Source organism: Lemur catta, chromosome 2 (genome assembly GCF_020740605.2).
Source record: "Lemur catta isolate mLemCat1 chromosome 2, mLemCat1.pri, whole genome shotgun sequence".
Taxonomy (NCBI): domain Eukaryota; kingdom Metazoa; phylum Chordata; class Mammalia; order Primates; family Lemuridae; genus Lemur; species Lemur catta.
This window is the reverse complement of record NC_059129.1, coordinates 54,371,129-54,391,129: the sequence shown is the minus strand read 5'-3', so window position 1 is coordinate 54,391,129 and position 20,001 is coordinate 54,371,129. Positions and strand designations below refer to the sequence as shown.

The 20,001-nt window shown below is 41.8% G+C and overlaps 1 protein-coding gene and 1 long non-coding RNA gene across 4 annotated transcripts in view; one reads left to right on the top strand and one right to left on the bottom strand.

The window, feature by feature from the left end:
* The window catches only part of ENPP4 (ectonucleotide pyrophosphatase/phosphodiesterase 4), a 15,804-nt gene extending 8,653 nt beyond the window's left edge, over window positions 1-7,151 (bottom strand). The window contains exons 1-2 of the mRNA XM_045543670.1: window positions 6,925-7,151; window positions 6,163-6,345 (exon numbers count right to left, since the gene is read on the bottom strand). The gene's annotated coding sequence lies outside the window, so the exon portion shown is untranslated. The remainder of the gene's footprint in view (window positions 1-6,162; window positions 6,346-6,924) is intronic.
* On the top strand, window positions 7,109-20,001 carry LOC123632910. 3 transcript variants are annotated; one of them, XR_006733502.1, is made up of 4 exons: window positions 7,109-7,281; window positions 18,663-18,730; window positions 19,598-19,749; window positions 19,881-20,001. It is a non-coding gene; the product is annotated as an uncharacterized LOC123632910 (long non-coding RNA). The 3 variants fall into 3 exon arrangements; XR_006733503.1 differs by lacking the exon at window positions 7,109-7,281 and adding an exon at window positions 7,417-7,599; XR_006733501.1 differs by lacking the exon at window positions 7,109-7,281 and having other exon boundaries at window positions 18,442-18,730.

Below are 20,001 nucleotides of genomic sequence, written 5' to 3'. Positions count from 1 at the left end.
ATCTAACATTTTAACCTGAGGTAGGTGCCTGGAACATTTGTTGCTGGTGCTACTCAAGAAACCACAAACTGTACAGAGTAACAAAATCACACCACCTCTCAGGGACAGAGTGAGGATCCTATGAGCGGTAGCAGAGGCATGCAGGTACTTCCGCACACACAGCCCAGTCACACCTCAGCAACTTCAGCTACCAAGAATCCAGACAGTGCTACTTCCTTTTCGTTCAGTACTTTGTGTCCTCTGACATGGTGTTTATGCACACCTTAACTTCTCCCTCAGACAGCCTTAACTGGGTTCGATCAGATGATATCATGCAGGCTGCTGCTCTAGGTTCCAGCAATTTTAGAACTTATGTCAAGGGCACGCGGGTCTCCATGGAAGCTTGGATTAAGTAGATTCCCTGGTTTTTCCCTGAGTACAGCTACTTCTCCATACCCAAATATTTGTTTCCAAAAACAGAGTAGACTTAAAACAGTAAATGGGTGGCAAACTATCTTCTCATGGAGAAAAGATACTCCTAAATCCACTTTTAAAAAATATTCTTTATTTACTGTCCTGGCTCTCTCCCCGGATAACCATTCTACAATCCAAGCAATTTCTCTGCCTAGTTGAATCTGATGTCAGGTTGAATGCATTCTCTACAGCTCCAAATCTTTCCCCTTCTTTAGTTTCCTAATCCTTTAAAACAGCTTCACCATTCTCTCAGTCACACGGAGATCTCCCAAGTACACCATCAGTGGACACTCTAGTCAATTCTGTCTTCATATTGTCTAATACAGCCCAGTAGAGTAAGAATCACTGACGTGAGCTTGTTAAAAATGTAGCTGTCCAGTCGCTACACCTGGGAGATTCCAATTCAGTCGTTCTAGATAGAGGCCAGGAACTTGTGTTTGTAACAAGCACTTGTAACAGCTACCCATTCTTTTCCATCTCCACTGCTGCAGTATTTCAAGTCCTCAATACCTTCTGTCCAGAGCATTTTTGTCTTTTAACTCACCTTCCTACCTTGGTCACCTTCCCTTTTCTCACCCAACATCTACTGCCAACTTAATCTTTCCAGGCACTGCTCTCTTCATGACATGCCCATAATAAAAAAGAATCGTTCAAAGGGTCCTCCTGCCTATATAAAAAAATCCAGATAACTCAGCCTGGCATTTAAGACTCTCCAAGATCCAGGCCTAACCTTTATGCAAATTACTGTGACATAATTACAGAGATAACTGCCAACCTTAATTTCCATTCACCACGCTTTGCTGTTACAATTTTTCTGAAATGTATTACAATGGCATATAAAAGATAATTATCATTCACCTTAGTGACCTATAATAGCTCTTCAGTAATAATTTCTGTCTCCAGAATATCCTAAAGTGACTTCCTACACATGAAGTCTTGCTCAGCAAACACTCTTCTAGGTTATTTTACAAAAACTCATTCAACAAATATTTAAAATAACTAAGTCCATAATGCAAAAATACATATGTGTGTGCCATGTATCGGGGGACAAAGGCTTTATACTTTTCAAATATATAACACTCAAAACAGGAGCATAAATAACTAATAATAAATCAGGCTGTCCTCCTGGAAAGAAAAGACACGCTTTACACTTTCATCACCCTTGTTCTACAACACCAAAACCTCTATGCAACACTGTGCTCAAGATTCATACACCATCAAGTATTGTTTTTAAAACTAAGCCCTTAGAAGAATTACGATAAATGGAGTATCACAGTATGTCTAAAACGTTTCCAACAGAGTTACCTCTAAGAGCAGAGGGGTTCCAAGACAATTCAACAAATCTTGCGGGGACCACTGGATATCCACAAGCAAAAGAATGAATTTGGATCCCTACCACACACAAAAATTAACTCAAAAGATCAAGACTAAAACTGTAAAGCTCTTAGAGGAAATGTAGGAGTAAATCTTTGTAACCCTGGGTTAGGAACAGCCTTATTAGACACCACACCAAAAGCACAAGTGACAAAATGAGACAAATAAATAAACTGGACTTCAGCAAAATCAAAAAGTTTTGTGTTTCAAAGGATACCATCAAGAAAGTGAAAAGAGAGCCCACAGAATGGAAGAAAATATTTGCAAATCACATATATGATAAGGGATTTGTAACTAGAATACACAAAGAATTGTTACAACTCAAAAATAAAAAGTCAAATAATCCAATTAAAAATAAGCAAAGGATCTGAAAAGATATTTCTCCAAAGAAGATGCAGATGACGAATGAGCATATGAAAAGATGCTCACCATCATTAGTTACCAGGAGAATGCAAATCAAAACCACAAGGAGATACCACTTCATATCCAGGAGGATGGTTAAATCAAAAAGACAGATAACAACAAGTGTTGAAGAGTATATAGAGAAATCAAAACTTTTATGAACTGCTAGTGGGAATGTAAAATGGTGCAACCATTTTGGAGACATTCCAGCAGTTCTTCAAAAGGTTAAACGGAGTTAGCAGATGACCCAGCAATTATGCTACTAGGTGTATGTCCATGGGAAATGAAAACATGTCCACACAAAACCTTGTACACAAATGTTCACAGCAGCACTATTTGTAGGAGTCAAGAAGCGGAAACAACTCAAATGTCCACCAACTAATATATGAATAAATAAAATGTGGAATATCCATATAATAGAATATTACTTGGCAATAAAAAGGAATGAAGTGCAAAAGATCACCTATTGTTTGATCCCATTTAGATGACATGTCTAGAATAGGCAAATCTACAGAGACAAAGTATATTAGGAGTTACATAGGGCTAGGAAAAATTGGGGAAAAATGGGTAGTTAATGTCAGTGAGTATAAGGTTTCTTTCTGGGGTGATGAAAATGTTTTCAAATTGTTTGCAGTGATAGTTGCCTAACTTCCATAAATCTGTATACTTTAAATGAGTGAATTAAATGGTATCTTAATTATATCTCAGTAAAACTATTATGAAAAAAAAAAGAATAAAGTGAAATTGTAATCTTAAATGCCCTGACACAAAACAGGAAGCATCTTTGATATCTCATTTTACCTCAAAAATTGTGGTAATTCTGTACTCCGTAATACAGATGTGAAAATGTTTTAAACCACTTCCCATATGCAAAACAACAGAACAAAAGCTTGTGTGCACTCCTCTCCCACAAAATACAAATCAAAATCTTTCTTCCTCAAATGCTGGGGAAGCTCCAGGAACACATGTTATTAATCCTAGGGTTCAGTAATCCCATAGCACACTGCTAGCTAGGATCCAAGTGCCCCAGTCCTTGTCCTCAGGCTTAGCAGTATGAAGAAAGTGTTAGACTATAGACTCTGACAACCCAAAATAAGTGACTGGGACAAAGATCTCAATCAATAAAGGTTTATTAAGCCGAAGTTTGAGGATGTACCCTGGAAAAGCACAAACCACAGATGCATCTGTGACCTACGCTATCTGAAAGAGGGATCTGGGAACTCAGTATTTAAGGGAAGAGGGCATACAGAAAGAAAAAGGACAGGATGGGCAGTGGATGCAAATGGTTACATTCTTGTGAGACTTTAGTTAGTGCCCAGGAAATCTACATTTTATGTAAGATAAGGTGAATGTTAAGAAAAAAGGGTGGTAAAGGAAAAATCAATTATGCAGATGCCCCTGGGTAGGTGTAAGAATGTTTCATCTTATCCTGTCTTTGTGGGTGGTGCCAGAGAAGATAAACTTGTAATCAACATTATTAGTGTGGCATCTTTGTTTTAGGAGCTATACTTAGCCTACAGTCCCAAAGTTACAATTTGCATATCCTTGTTTATGAAAGGCCAGCAAAGAATTTCCTTATGAATGATCTGTGGGGGCAGTCCTTCATAGATGCCTAAGGCTCTGTATAGCCTGAGCAATGCCCTTCCGGAGTCAGACCGGGTATAAACCTGAATCTGCTTGTCACCAGTTGTACAATCTTGTACCCATCCCTTCACTTCTCTGAGCACGACTTTCCATGGGGATCTGCCTAATGCACAATGTTAGTAACAGCTATTCACCTGGAAGGGGGTGTTGTATGACTCAGCCACCAGGCTTGACCTTCCCTTTTGCATCAGGAGATGGGGGGCCCTGAGAGTTTTATTTCCCTTTACAACTCTGAAGTCAGAAGGATTTCAGAACCTGAGCTCACACTTAGCAGATGGATGATCTTGGGTAGATCTAACTTCTTCCAGCTTCAGTTTACAGTTACGTAAATAAAATGAGGATGGATACAGCTTACAAAATGCCCTCAAAATCAGTTTCCCTTTATCCATTCTAGTTACAAAGCTGTTATGTTATGGAAAAAGTCTGTTCTACAACAGACAAGATATTATTGTGAAACTATAAAATAAATTAGGAATAATTTAGTCTAATCTTCTTTCTTTACATATGATTTAGTGGAAGTCCAGTGACTGGCTGAGGTCAGAACGTAATTAGTAGCTTTCCCATGCTCACATCCTCAACAAGTTTACAAGTCTAGTAATAGCAAGTTAACAAGTCTGGTAATAATCTTCAAACTATTAACAGAACTTTCACTGACAGGACACCTTTCATTAGCAGTGCTGGATTCATGTCTGCCACATTCTGTTTCATTCTAACAGGGAGTGTTAAGCTATAAACAAACCACCAGTAAGAAGTTCTCAAATAGTTTTCAATGATGAAAATCAAGTTTTCAGGGAATGAAATTATTATATTATAAAACTTTGGGAGAAATTCTGTAATTTTTCACACTAAAAAAACATCCAAGGGAAGAAAAAAAGCAAAACTGATCTGGACTACATCCAAATATCCCAACAGCAACTGGAAGTATGAGGTACTCTTCAATTCAGGGAACAAAATAAATGTTGGCATGGATGTGGAGAGATAGGAACACTCATACACTGCTGGTGGGACTGCAAACTAGTGCAACCTCTGTGGAAAGTAACATGGAGATACCTCAAACAGGTACAAGCAGAACTACCATTTGATCCAGCAATCCCATTACTGGGCATCTACCCAAAGGAAAAAAAGACATCTACACTAGAATGTTTATAGCAGCACAATTCAGAATTACAAAGATGTGGCAACAACCCAAGTGCCCATCAATACGTGTGGATTAATAAAATGTGCTATATGTATACCATGGAGTTCTTTCTACTCAGCCACAAAAAACAGCAGTGATCTAGCACCTCTTGTATTATCCTGGATAGAGCTGGAGCCCATTCTACTAAGTGAAGTATTAAAAGAATGGAAAAACAAGCATCACATGTACTCCCCAACAAATTTGTATTAACTGATCAACACTTAGGTGCACATATAGTAGTAACATACATTGTTTGTCGGGCAGGTGCGGTGAGGGAGGGCATGGGTCTATACACAACTAATGGGTGCAGTGCACACCGTCTAGGGGATGGACACACTTGAAGCTCTGACTCTGGTGGAGCAAAGGCAATATATGTAACCTAAACATTTGTACCCCTGTAATATGCTGAAATAAAAAAAATATATATATATATATATATATATATATGTATATATATATATCCTCTACCTCCTCTGGGATGACTTTCTTGCCTGGATGGAATGCCTGTCAGTTAACTCTCACTTTTATTATTAGCCCATGTGAAGCTGAGAGAGTATAACAGTTACAGGATATGGTGAAAGATATTTGTCACCATTAGCATGTTTGTATGCTAATCTGCTCTGTAATACAATGAAACTCTTACACAGCTCTAAAATAGCTGTATTGTCTATTCATACAACTTAGGCAGTTATGTTTAGATTATTGTCAGCTACTTTCTTAGTAGTCTACAAAAAATATGTAACTACTCCCTAAAAAACTTTCTTGGTCTTAAAAATTCTAAGATTCTAAAGTATTCTATTTTCTACCGCACACAAAAGTTTCTAGCATGTTCAAAACAGTTACAATTATCTTACTTTCTATTAATACATAGTAAAACATTCCCCCTCCATTACTCCTTGTGTTTTTAATCAAAATTTCTTTATGATTATATTTTTTAACTAATTTAAATGCAAGGAGGTCTCAAGGAGGTGGGGGGTGGGGGGTGCCCTTGAGCGCAAACACAAACAAGGTGCTTCTAATTTCCTTAAAATGGATTTAAACAATCTCAGGAAAAAAGAAGGGAAAAAAAGAAAACCATAATACTGAAACCAGCAGTTGATTTCCTACAGTACCTGGCAAGTCTTCAGACTTAGGCTCTCCAGATCGCCTGACAATTAAGCAAAGCCCTTCAGGAGTCAGACTCGATATAAACCTGAATCTGCCTGTCACCAGCTGTACAATCCTGGACACGTGCCTTCACTTGTCTGAGCCTGGCTTTCTTCATCCGCTAACTGGGATGCTATCATCTCATAGGGCTGTTGGAATAAGAAAAGGAAGAGTTGTTCGTAAAGTGCTTAACACAGTATCTAGCCATGTAAGAGCACTTAAGTGGTATATGTTATTGCTTGGTTCGCTTGTTTCCTAGAAAATTAGTTTTTACATAGAATCACACATAATTAACATAAACTCGATTCTAATATTCAGACATACGCATGTCGGTCGATGCCTTGGAGAGGGTTCCTTTAAAATCAAACGCCATTCTCCCAAAGGGCCGGCACCTGGCGCCCCTCATCCCAGGCCCACCTCGGCCCCCGGCACCCACTACCGTCCGGCCAACCTTCCTCCCTTCACCCTCGACACCACAGCTCGCCTTCCCAACCCACGACCACCTGCTAGATCTTCCTTCCTCCTCCCTTACCGGCCTTCGCCTCCCCCCGGGCCCACCACCTCCCTGCCTCTGTGGGTCCCTCCGCGGACCGCCCGCCGCGCCCCGGCGACGCGCGTGTGGTGGGGGGAGGGGGAGGGGCTCATCATCTAGTTTCAAGGCCCCCAGGGGACCGGGGAGGGGGCGGCATTTCCCTCCGGAACGGCCGGCACGCGAGGCTTGTACTCACCCGCCGCCGTCGCCGCGTCTCCTATGCAGGGCGCGGAACCCGGCGCCCGCGGAACCCGGCGCCCGCGGGGACCTGGGGGCAAGGCGGGGACCTGGGGGACAGGGGCGAGGCAGAGCGCTTCCTGTGGTGCCTGCGCAGTAGCGGGCGCCGCCGCCGGAGGCTGCGCTGCCGGGGACGGGGGCGCTCCCAGCGCGCGCAATGCGGGGCCGCGACCGCGGAGCCGGCTCCGAGCCGGCCGGGACCGGGCCGCAGAGTGTGAGACAGGTCCTTGGATTGGGTGCCGGAGCCAGCGTTGAATGTAATATCCCTTCCGATTGGTTAGACAGGTGCCCTGGCGGGGTCGAACCTCGGGAACAGGTTTGTTCCTTTCTCCCACCACGCCCCTTTCTTATCATCTTAGATCTGAATGCCTTTCAGGAGACCTAAAATCCGGCCAGTCCCAGAAAGGCCCCTGGCCATTCCCAAACCGTTGGCCTAGTGCCACTCTCTGGTTAATGTGCACCTGGCTGCTTAGGTGGCCGCTGAGAAAACGACTTTGGCTGCACCAGGGTCCAGCACAAGTCTAGAGAAGCTTCAGCCAGTTCCAGTGAGTGGGGATGAATACAACGTGTATCTACCAAAGCCGTCTGTCTGTCTCATTGGATTAATGAGCACCTTTACATGCGAAATTTACAAGTAAGGTTAAAAAACGAAAACAAAAAAGCCCAGTCCCTGCGGCAGACTATTAGTAATGGGTTACAGCTGAGAAATGGGGAACTTCTTTTGACAGATGCATCTGTGGTATTGTCCTCCTGCCTTTGATTGGAAGATTAGTCATACAGTCGAATAGTCAGACAGTCGAATAATGTAACTTTTAACTTTATGGCACAAAGAGAAGTTACCAAACCAAAGTAGATTTATTTGTTAACACTTGGGTTACCCAGGCACACTTGGCAAAGAGAAGATATTGTTTTTTTTCACTTTGTACCTGCAGTACCAAACACAGAACCTGGAATAGAAGAAGTACTCATTATTGAATGTAGTGGAACGTTTTAAGGTGTTGCAAGTTCATTCCCCCCCCACCCCCTTAAAATGCAAGCTCCAGGAGGGTATATTCTTTCTTGTTCACTACTGTATCTCCACCAAGTACTCAAAAAAGCATAATTAAATGAATTAAGAATATTAGTCACATGTAATGTCCCCAAGTGTTAAGGATTTAATAGCTATAAACCCAGTACCTGGATTAGTAACCTGCAGTAGCAGTCGGTAGATATTAAAGTCTGTAGTTGAGCCCCTTGGTCTGAGCTTTACAGTTAGCCATTACCACAAATCTGGAAGCAGTTGTAGGGACAATTTGAGGCTAGATGTATTCCGTTGATTATTAGTTTGTGCCTTTATAAATTTCAGTTGTAAGCCGCAAGGCTGACCTGTGCATTGGTGAATTTGGGCATCTTAGATTCACGGGCTATCAGAGCTGGTAGAGGTCAGATACCTCAGTCTCTAGAATCTACCAGACCTGAATTTGAATACTCTACTACTCACTAGGTAAGCAGTCATGGGCCAGGGGCTCAACCTATTTGAGTGTCCATTTCCTCATCTGCAAAATGAGGGTTACATTACCAACCTCTTAAGGTTATTGTCATATGAATGAGAAAAAAACAAGTACTCAGCATAGTATCTGACACATGGTAAGCATTAGCAATTATTATCATTATGACCAGAAAAATGTTCCCCAATTTTAACAATAGTTAGAGTAAGGCCGAGTACTGGAGAAATTTGTATAATGTCCAATTTAGCAAAACTTAAATTTTCTGGCATTCAGGGCATATGATTATACATATCCTGTTTTTTCATTCACTAGGTGCTTAAAGAGAAGGCAAAGTTGACTGCCATATAGGTCAAATGTATGGTGAAGATAGCAGCTGAATCATCATCAGGAGAAAAGGGCTCCCTTTATCCACTGCTGCTGCCTGTGTGGCTGGGTCAGATCAGGGAGTCCCATGCAGTCTGAGCTCCTCCTCTGTAAGATAAAATGGTCAAGAACAGAGGGGCAAAATGACACATAAGGACCTTTTGGCACCAAACTTCTGTTATCTTCCATATATTTACCGTTTCAGCCATAACTGAAATCCTGTTTCAAATGGGCTTAAATAATAAGGATATTTATCATCCTGTGGAACAAGAAGTTCAGAGGTAGAGAAGACTTTAGGAGTGGTTAACTAGCAACTCAACAATGTCATCATGCACTGGTTTCCTTCTAACTTTCTAGTTGGCTTTTAACAGAGTTGGCTTCTGGTTTCTTTAGTGGTAAAGGTAACTACTTAATAGCAATAGGAACCATATGATTCATTTTTCACTTCCACTGGGTGATAAAACTGACTTCCAGGTTTCCTCTTTCTCTCAGAAGCCTCCAGCAACCGTCTTCTTCAATCACTTTGGCCAGAATTATGTCACATGCCCAAATCTAAACCAGCAAAGAATATGGAATTACCAGTGGAACAATTCGGTCCCCACCTTCAGCTGAGGTCTCTCCCAAACTACACTTTCCTTTTCAATGGGAGTGAGGTGGAATGGGCGCCAGGAAGCCCACCACTATAGTTTCATTCTAGGAATTTAATGATAATAAAACAGTAGTAACATAAATTCTTTATTTCCAATGTGATTTTTTTACATAAATATTATTTTATTTCTGTAGATAAGATAATAACATTCATTTCCAATGTTCTTTCAGCTCAGCTTCAAAAGCGGAATTTTATATAAATCTTAGGAATATGAAGAGCCTTTAAACCCATTTTGTGTTAGAGACTGAAATGGACTAGACACAATAGCAATAGTCTAAACCCGTCATTTACAAATAAATAGGTGATGGAGACCCTAACTACCCTGACTTAATCATTACACATTCTTTGTATGTACCATAATATCACATGTGCCTCATACGTATGTACAAATATTATGTATCAATAAAAAAGTAAAATAAATTCACAAAAACTAACTATAACTAGAGTCTTTTCCTCCATAGGCAATGTCACATTTGGAAGCAGCATGTCAGAGGTAGTTTGTTTTTCTCCCATGTACTAGACTCAAGATTTAGCAGTTATTCATTAACACAATGTATTTTACAAAATCTTACCCTGTTTTCAGAATTAAAGACATAGCTCTTTATGCAGTTATTTGTCTTTTAAACTCCTAATTGTGATCCGTAATTTATTGCTGGAAGGAGTAGGTCAAAAGTTAGAAGTTTACAGGAAAAAGGTTTCAGAGCAAAAGTCACACCCTGCCCAAAGACAAACAATTCCTGTCCATTACTCGTCTCTAATTAAACAACACCACAACTGAAACTAGGGAATCAAATTTCAAATCACTAGTATTTTAAGGTTCATTTTTCAATATATGTTAGATGTTAAAGAAAACATACTACAAGTTTTATCTTAAATATAAGAGGGAGAAGGACCTTATGAACCATAGCACTTTAGTGATTTTGAAAGCTTATTTAACTAAAACTCTCCACCTACTCCATTTTCAGCAAGATTACATTTGAATAATCTCAATCAAGTTAAGATTGTAAACTATTTTTAAATACTCCTTTAAAGAATGATCTTGTATAATCACCGTGAACTATGTAGTGTTATAATCTTCTCTCTAAGGGAGTTTTTTCAAGCATTTAATAAAGTTGTGAAAGAAGCCGTATAAATTCTTTTGAGGCTTTCCTATGTGGAGGACAATGTGCTCCATTTTTCCAAAGATACAAAAATAAGTAAGATTCATTTCCTGTCCTCTAATCTAGAAGAGCGAATGGAGAAGACATCACTCTGTTGTTTTTGTCTGCCCAGACTTCATTCCTCCTTCCTCTAGTGGTTCCTCTTGGAAAGCACCCAAACTTCACTGTTAGTCTAGGGGAGTCATATGGGGCTGACCATAACTCCTCTCATCTGCAGGGTGGACTCCTAAGGTGACCAACTGTCTTGGTTTGTCCTGAGCTGAGGGGTTTCCTGGGGCATGAAACTTTTAATGCTAGAACAGAAAAGTAACAAGCAAATGGGGGTGAGTTGGTCACCCTGCTCCTACCCAAGCCTGGCCTATTAGAGCTAATTCTACTCCACTGACCACAGAAATTGGTTCAGTGATGGTGACATGCCCCAGACCAGGCCAAAAAGACTCCATACCGAAACTTCTGTTAAAACAATTGAGAAAGAGTCAGCGTTTCAACAGCAATTGCTAAATAAGCAGAATACAAGGCAGGAGCTGCTGGTGGTCATCGCCGCTGCTGTAAAGGGAAAGTCTACCTGGGAATGAAGCCAGCATAGAAGAAAGAGGGGCCAAGAGTTGGAGCCTGACACGTGAGGACATGGAGCACTTGATCCAAGTTTCCCTGAAGCTCCATGCCTGAGCTTTTCAGTTTCCAAGACTAAGTAAATTCTCTTTTTGCTTCATCTAGTTTTAATTGCGTTCCTACCACTTAAATCTAAAAAGACGATAAACAAAGTGACCATGTGTTTACACTATACCCTCAAGTCAGTACTGTAAGAGAGACCCAAAAGAGGAAGAGGTTAAATCACACAGAGGTTAAATGCAACTTCAGGAGTCAGGAAATGGATTCAGGATGAGCTGGTGTTTGATTAATTCTTGCAGGTTAGATGGTGTACTAGTTTCCTGTGACTGCTGTAAACAAACTTAGTGCCTTGACCAATGCCGATTTCTTACTTGCAGTTCTGAAGGTCAGGAGTCTAGAATGGGTCAGCAGGGCTGTGTTCCTTCTGGAGCTCTTGGGGAAATCCATTGCCTTGGTTTTTCCAGCCTCTAGGGGCCACCTACATTTGACTGTGACCCCCATTCTCTATCTACAAAGCCATCAGCAAAGCATCTTCTAATCTCTGTTTCTCTCTCTGACTCTGACTGTCCTGCCTCCTTCTTCCCAAATAAGGACCCTTATGATACACATTGGGCCCACCTAGATAATCCAGGATGATAAACCCCCTTCTCAAAATCCTTACCTTAATCACATTGCAAAGTTCCCTTTTCCATGTAGGGTAACCCACACCTTCTAGGGATTAGGATGTAGACAACTTTGGGTGGCCATTCATGTCTGGCTTAGGCAATAGCATCAGCAAAGGCACCAAGACAAAAGTGTGTTAGTCCTTGAAAGTAGTTCAGTCGTCCTTAAAAAATAATTATATTTTTGAAGGAATCATACTTAATTTAATAGGTAGTGAGGTGCAAAGTATTGCGATTTTTGTATTGTAGAAATAGGACTGAATACAACATTGTCCCAACCCTCAAAAAGTTTACAATCTAGTGGGGAGAAAGACCTTTCTATGTAGAGTGATCACGTCTGCCTAGGATAGTTTTAGGTCATACCTGTTATCTGAAATAAAGACTTATGGTGCCCCCTTTTACCCTCAAAATATCTGGGACTGGATGATGAAGTTTATGTTCACCCTCCCTAAATGTGATCTTCATCAATATTTATTGAATATTACCACGTAGAAGCTCAGTGTTAGGCCCTGGGGAAAAGGAAGAGACATAGGCAAATTTTCCACGTTCGAGATGTTTACCATTTAGTTTTAGAGCTAAAGATCTTTATAACATGATAAGGCAGCCCAAAAATTATTTGGTCAACAAAGCAGCGGCATAGATGGTAAGCAAGAGACACAGAAAATATGTGCCACAGACAACAAGAGCTGTAAGGTGCCGATAGACGTCCCTGCAGCCTGGGTGGGCTGGGCGCACTGCAGCCCGTGAGACAGACTGGCTGGTGCTGGTGCAAGTGTGGTCAGGTTTGGGGAGCACAGGGGGGCACCAGGCAAGGTGGGGGGACCCGGATCACTTATGAGGTGTTAATAGAGATGGAGAAAAACATTACTATCTTGTGCTTCGTTTCAGTATTTCACTGAATACAAGACACTCTGTGTTAAGAAACCTATTATTTTATATACCACTAAGAAAAATTGTTGTGAGTCAGCCTTAAGATATATTCTGATTTCAGAGATGTTAAAATGTGAAAAAAATGTGTTTTTGAGAAGCGGTGAAATAAGATAATATCTCTTTATAGAGTCTTGCTAAAGTGGCTCATGTCTGAGCTTAAATGATTTGTTTAATTTCTTTCAGCTTTGTTTTTCATTATTTAGTGTTTCTAATTTGATCATTCTACAGCTTTTCTTTCAAGGATATTCATATCTCTCTTAAACTATAGGACTAAATATATATATATATACATATATATATATATAGCAATTAATAAACATTCTTCCTAACAGTGCGATTAAAGGAATTCTCTTTATCCATAAATCCCCTCTCAGGTCCTACCTGAAATCTCAGAATTAGGATATTAAAAGAGCTGTACATTTTGATTGGGTTGAGTCCAGATAGAGTAATATATTAGTTAATAACACATTTGCATGCATTAGTTTACTGTTTTCCAAACTTGCTGAATCACAGAATTATCTGTGGCTTTTGTTAAAAATATCCCAAGTCCGGCCGGGCGCGGTGGCTCACGCCTGTAATCCTAGCACTTGGGAGGCAGAGGCGGGTGGATCCTTTCAGCTCAGGAGTTCGAGACCAGCCTGAGCAAGAGCAAGACCCCGTCTCTACTAAAAATAGAAAGAAATTATATGGAAAACTAAAAATATATAGAAAAAATTAGCCAGACATGGTGGCGCATGCCTGTAGTCCCAGCTATTCGGGAGGCTGAGGCAGAAGGATTGCTTGAGCCCAGGAGTTTGAGGTTGCTGTGAGCTAGGCTGACACCATGGCACTCACTCTAGCCTGGGCAATCTGTCTCAAAAAAAAAAAAAAAAAATCCCAAGTCCCCCTGCTGAAAATTTGGATACTGTACACATTATGTGGTATCTGAGAACTTCTGTTTTTCACAAGCACTGGGTATCTCATGATCAGACATGTTCAGGAAGTGTCGGATTAGAGAGTGATTAGTAACCTGGGATCCTACACAGTGGAGTGTAGCAGATGGGACACTGTCTCAGTTTCTTTTGCATTGCTATAAGAAAAAATACCTAAAACTGGGTAATTTATAAAGAAAAGAGGTTTACTTGGCTCATGGTTGTGTAGACTGTACAAGCATGGCACCAACATCTGCTTCTGGTAAGGAGGGGCCAGGGAGTTTGCAATCGAGGAGGAAGGCTAAGGGGGAACAGGCGTGTCACATGGTGACAGAAGGAGCAAGAGAGGGAGGAGGTGGTGCGAGATTCTTATAAACAACCAGCTCTGGTGTGAACTAATACAGTGAGAACTCATTCATCACACCAAGTCATTCATGAAGGATCTGCCCTCATGACCCAAACCCCTCCCACCAGGCCCCACCTCCAACAGTGGGGATCAAATTTCAACATGAGATTTGGAGGGGTCAAACGTCCAAACCATATCAGACACCATGGGGACACTTAGATGGGAGGAGGGGAGAAGTTATTGTACGAAACATGGGGACTCTCAGCACTAGGTAGAGAACTCAGATTGGCAAAGGGCAATTTGAGGTCACTAAATGCTTAAAGGAAGGAAGCAGATCTAGGATAATAATTGAACTTCGAATTTCTTGAGTGCTTTACAGCCTACAAAGTGATTTTACATAAAGGTCTTACTTGGTTTTCACAAGTGGTCTGTAAATAAGTGTACTCTTCATACCCATGTCATTCCTAAATCACAGAGGTTAAGGTGTTCACCTAAGATTCTATGGGCAGTGTCAGAGCTGAGCCCTGCAGTGTAGGCAGGGAGCCCTTCTCTCCTGGTGCCCAGCCAGCTGCTGTCTTTACCACACATCTGACCTACATGGCAGTCAGCTTTGTCTACCAGCCTTGTCTACCAACTTTGTCTAAAGAGTAGTCTTTAAGCAGCCCTGCACCTAGTCAATAAATAAACAGAATATGCATAATTATACCCCTGATTGCCAGAAAATTTAAGTTCTGCCAAATTGGACATTGCCTAAATTCCCCCAGTACTTAGCCTTACCCTGACTCCTGTTCAAATTGGGGAACATTTTTGTTGGTCATAATGATAATATTGCTAACACTTACCGTGTGTCAGATACTGTGCTGAGCACTTTACTTGCTTTTTCTCGTTCATTCGACAATAACCCTAAAAGATTGGTATTATAAGAGGGCCAGCTTTGCACATGAGAAAGTGAAAGCTCAAATAGATTGAGGCACTGATCTATGACTGTGGGCTGGTAAATGGCAGAGTGAGTATTCAAATTCAGGTCTGGCAGATTCTAGGGCTTGAACTACACGACCTCTACTCTCCCTTCCAGCTCTGACAGCCCACGGATCTAAGATGCCCAAATTCACCAATGCACAGGCCAGCCTTGAGGCTTGAAACTGGAATTAATTTATCTAGGCACAAACTAATAATCAACAGAATTGTCCCTACAACTGCTTCCAGACTGTGGGGTCTTGGTAATGGTTATACTAATGGGGCCAGGGACCAGCTCTCTTAGAGACTGAGGCACATGCTCTAATAATACAGGTATTTTATAGAAGAGGATGAAAAATACAGCATGACTTTTTATAAATATATCCATGATTTTCAGGTAATTTTACATTTGCTTTTTAACTGCCTTGGGCTGTTTTAGGCTAACTTCCAGCCCCAAAGATACCTATCTCCTCTTCTTTGCGGTGAGAAAAACTGCCTGGGCCCTGTCCAGTTTCTCATCTGTCATGAATACAATCTGACTTACTTCAGTTAACCCGAGGCACCTGGATGTAGTTGTATTTTTGCTCCAGGTTACAGGAGCCCTGGGCATTGCAATCCTTTCTGACAGCCATTAAAAATAAAAGATATATTTGTTCCATTGGCATGATATTTTAGAGATAAACAAAAGGCTACTTCTGTTGCAGTCACTCTCCTAGGAGTACAAAATCAGTTAGCAGTAATTTGTGTTAGAGCTTTCTGAAGGTAAATACATACAAACAAAATGGAAAATTTTGAAAAATATAACTCTTTATAGGAAAACTCAAGAATTAAAAAAGGAAAAAAAAATGATCATTACAAAATTATAGGGCTGGAGGGAGCGCCAAGTTTGGAGCAGCTCATGCGTGCTGCCTGCCCAGGCGTAGGCTGTGCCCTAACACATTCTGCAGACCCAGGAACACATTATGGAACATGACATTTGATAAAACAAAAATATTTGGTAAGAAGAGAAAGTCAGAATCTGTTCTCAGACCCAGGGTTTGGCCTTAGTGAAAAAAGAAGCAGATTTGTGGCCCCTTTTCTTTCTTTTTTTTTTTTTTTTGAGACAGAGTCTCACTTTGTTGCCGGGGCCAGAGTGAGTGCCCTGGCGTCAGCCTAGCTCACAGCAACCTCAAACTCCTGGGTTGAAGCGATCCTCCTGCCTTAGCCTCCTGAGTAGCTGGGACTACAGGCATGCGCCACCATGCCCGGCTAATTTTTTTTTCTATATATATTTTTAGTTGTCCAGATAATTTCTTTCTATTTTTGGTAGAGACGGGGTCTCGCTCAGGCTGGTCTCGAACTCCTGACCTCGAGCGATCCTCCCGCCTCAGCCTCCCAGAGGGCTAGGATTACAGGCGTGAGCCCCTGCGCCCGGCATGTGGCCCCTTTTCTGGGAGCCAGTGGAGATGTGGCTTCGGGCCATTCAGGTTTGGATGACAGTGGAGTCATTACTGAGCACACTCGTAACCTCCAGGCCCAGCTCCCCAAATCACACTTGGCATCCTGGTTTCCAACCACTCCTCCACCCTCCCTACCACAGGCCCAGATGCTCTCCAGGGCCACCCGCCATGTATGGTCCAGCCTCTCGGGAGTCAATGGAGTCACCAAGCCGCTCACCAAAGTCGCCCATCTTCTCACTTGGCTCTTGTGAGCTAAGTGGGCCTCGCGCTCGGGCACAGGGGAGGCAGCACAAAGGAAAGTTTTCAGGCTGGTTCTCCCGAGGGGAGTTTGGGGAGAGTTTTCAAGGAGCTTAGGTGGGAAAAAGGGTGATTCAGGTGGAGGTTTTCTTGTGCCAGTGTAGTTCTATTATACACTTTTTCATGCTTCAGATATCTCATTAGCATGTTAAATCTCCACTCCTGGGTGTGATTTTTAGCATTAAAATGAGATTATAATAAGGAAAAAGGCAGGGTAAGGTTAGTATGGGGAGGGGGTCTATTCTGGCTTGAGGTGATTGATTCGATCCGGATAGGTCCGGTTTCTTCACAGCCAGGTGTCTTATCAGCTTGTGTCAGTGTTTTGCTTTAGTGGCCTTGAAAAACATTACTCAAGAGACAGATGGTTCAATCCTTTTTTATTACATAGGTATGAGTCGAATTCTGGCAGTTAAAAAACTATTTGTGTCGCCCTCTGGGCACAGCTGAGTTGGGTTACACTGAATTCCGTGGTCAGGGCTGAGGGGCCCCGTCCCGTCCCTGTTCTGCCTCACTCCCCACGCAACTCGTCTTCAGCACCCAGATGCTCTTGCGTCCATGAGCTGTTTTGCTATCATCCTTGGATTTTTGCCAGGGTCACCCACCGATCTGTAGAATCCCCCCAGCAACTCATGGACTTCATATTACTCTCCACGTCTTCCATACACTCAGCGACCTCGCTCAGCGCTCATGCTGGGCTCAGAGATTCATGGAAGTTGTCCACCTGTATTAGTTTGCCGGGCTGTCGTAACAAAGCACCACAGACAGGATGGCTTTAAACAACAGAAATTTATTTTCTCGCTATTCTGAAGGCTAAAAGTCCAAGATCAAGGTGTCAGCAGGGCTGGTTTCCTCTCAGGCCTCTCTCCTTGGCTTACAGATGGCCTCGTCTCTCTGTGTCTTCCCCCTGTGCATGTCTGTGCCCTAATCTCCTCCTTTTATAAGGACATTAGTCAGATTAGGGCCTGCTGATGTGTGACCTTATTTAACTTAATTACCTCTTTACAGGCCCTATTTCCAAATACGGTCACATTCTGAGGGACTGGGGCTTAGGACTTCAACAAATGGATTTTGGGTGGAAGGGAGAGGGACACGCAATTCAACCCATAACACCTCCTACTAAAAGAAGTAGCTGGTGTCCTTGCCAGCATGATTCACCTGCTTACAGCCTAGGGGTAAGTGTTCCACACCTGCTGGCCAGTGTCACATAACTGCTTTCTGGCAGAACCCGCTCACTTGCTTGGGTGAACAACCTTTGTCCTAAAGAAACCTCTGACTTCCTGACTCCTGACATCACTTGCTTGCAAAGCTGTCCCACAACTTGTTTTTTATGTCCTCCAGCAACATCTCGGGCCACCTCCTCTTCTTCCCAGGATCCTGCTGGACCCCTTCCCTGAGCTCCTTGCTCTCCTTCCTGCTTCTTCCTGTCTGGTCTTCACTCAGCAGCCAGACTGGTCTTTGCTCAGAGCTTTCGAGCTAGAAATTCACTTCCTGTGGCTCACTCGCTCACACCCCAGGAATGGTCTCTTATCATATGCAGAATTCATCCGGGCTCCCTGCCGTGGGGGAGGAAGCCCACACGTCTGCCCTCTGCCCTCCAACTCATGGACTCACACGCATCACGTGTTCTCATTTCTTCTTGTTTCTCAAAGGCATGAAACTCATTTCTGCCTCAGAACATCCGTCCCATTCCCACTGCTTGAATCACCTCCACACAAAGCTTAAATGTCTCACTCCCCATATTCATTAACTCTCTAGTTAAATAGAAATTGTCTCTGTTAATAGGTCTATACAGTTATTAATAATTCCAAATGTTTTGGAAACTGCAATTTTGTGAAACTTTAAAATTACAGGGATAAAATTTGTATTCATTAATGTTCTTTTCAGGAAGAACTACATTGACGCCACCTTAGGCAGATGGCATTTATCTTATTTCTCAAAGGCCTACGGAAGAGGTAAGAAACAATTTTCAGAAGCCCATTCTTTTGTTTAAGGATCTTAATTATGAGTTCTGCTGAAACGAATTATGTGACTATAGGCAAACTAGTTAATCTCTTCAAGTCTCTTGTTATTTTCTTCATGAAATGGAAAAACTGCTGTTTGCCAATCTCAAAAAGTTGTGTGGCACTCACATGGGGTATGCTCTGAGAATGTTCTGAGAAAGTATTGAGAAAACCCAAGAAGAGAGAGCTTGTGTAAGTCATCGGGCTACTTCACGCTCTATTGAATATGAGTTTCTCCACGAGGGAGAGGTGGAGAACCATGTCACTGATCCTTTCCATGGCATTCTGGTTGGAGTTCGTCCCAACCTTGTTTTTCTTTCTTCTCTGATTTTCACTTTTAGTTTATGTCACCTAATCCCTGCTGGAATAAGGTGAAGTTTCATATAAATACATTTTAAAGCAGCATTTGCCTTTTGCATACTTGAAGCATGCTTTAAAAATTTAATTTAGAAAGTCAACTACACTTTGAGCTCTGTGATGTATTTTTTTATTAGCCTTTTGTTTTAAACCTATAATTTGAAGATGGCTGGAGTCCATTTGCAAATAAGGAAGCAGAAAACATTAAGATAACCTGGGATGTGAATTTATTCTCCCATCACCTCACTCTCCATTCCCCCACCCCCACACACTTTTTTTCTTTTTGATTTCTCAATATGTCTAGAATGCACCTGGAATGAACCCCAAAGTGTGTCTTCCCTAAGAATGGTATAATGGGTGCAAAGGTTATTTCTAAGGGTATAGAAGTTTATGAATGACTAAAGAAAAAGTCAAAAAGGACCTTGAAGATTAACAGATTTAAACTGCACTTTACATTATTAGATAAAATTGGTAGGAGGCCATTATTTGCACTGAGCTCCTCCACTGGGCCCAACAGACCAAACCACAATGGAGTCACTCGTGCCAAAGCTGCATGTCACGGAGCCGAAACTGAGCTGTTGATCTGACCTTCTGAGAAACCAGGAGAGTGAGAGGTAATAGCCAAATCCCCAAACAAGCCAGTTTTTGCTGACACGGTAAGGACGTTCCCTTTACTTTAACCTTTACAAGAAAGTAACTTTGAAACAACAAATATGCTCTTGCTTTCTGTTTCTGCTTTCCACAGCTTTTTGCTGCCTCTAAAAACCAACCTCCTCTGCTCATCGGAACACTCATTCTATTTTACAGAATGAAGTGTTGCCCAGTTCTAGAATCACAAATAAAAGCCAATAAAGATCTTTAAACTA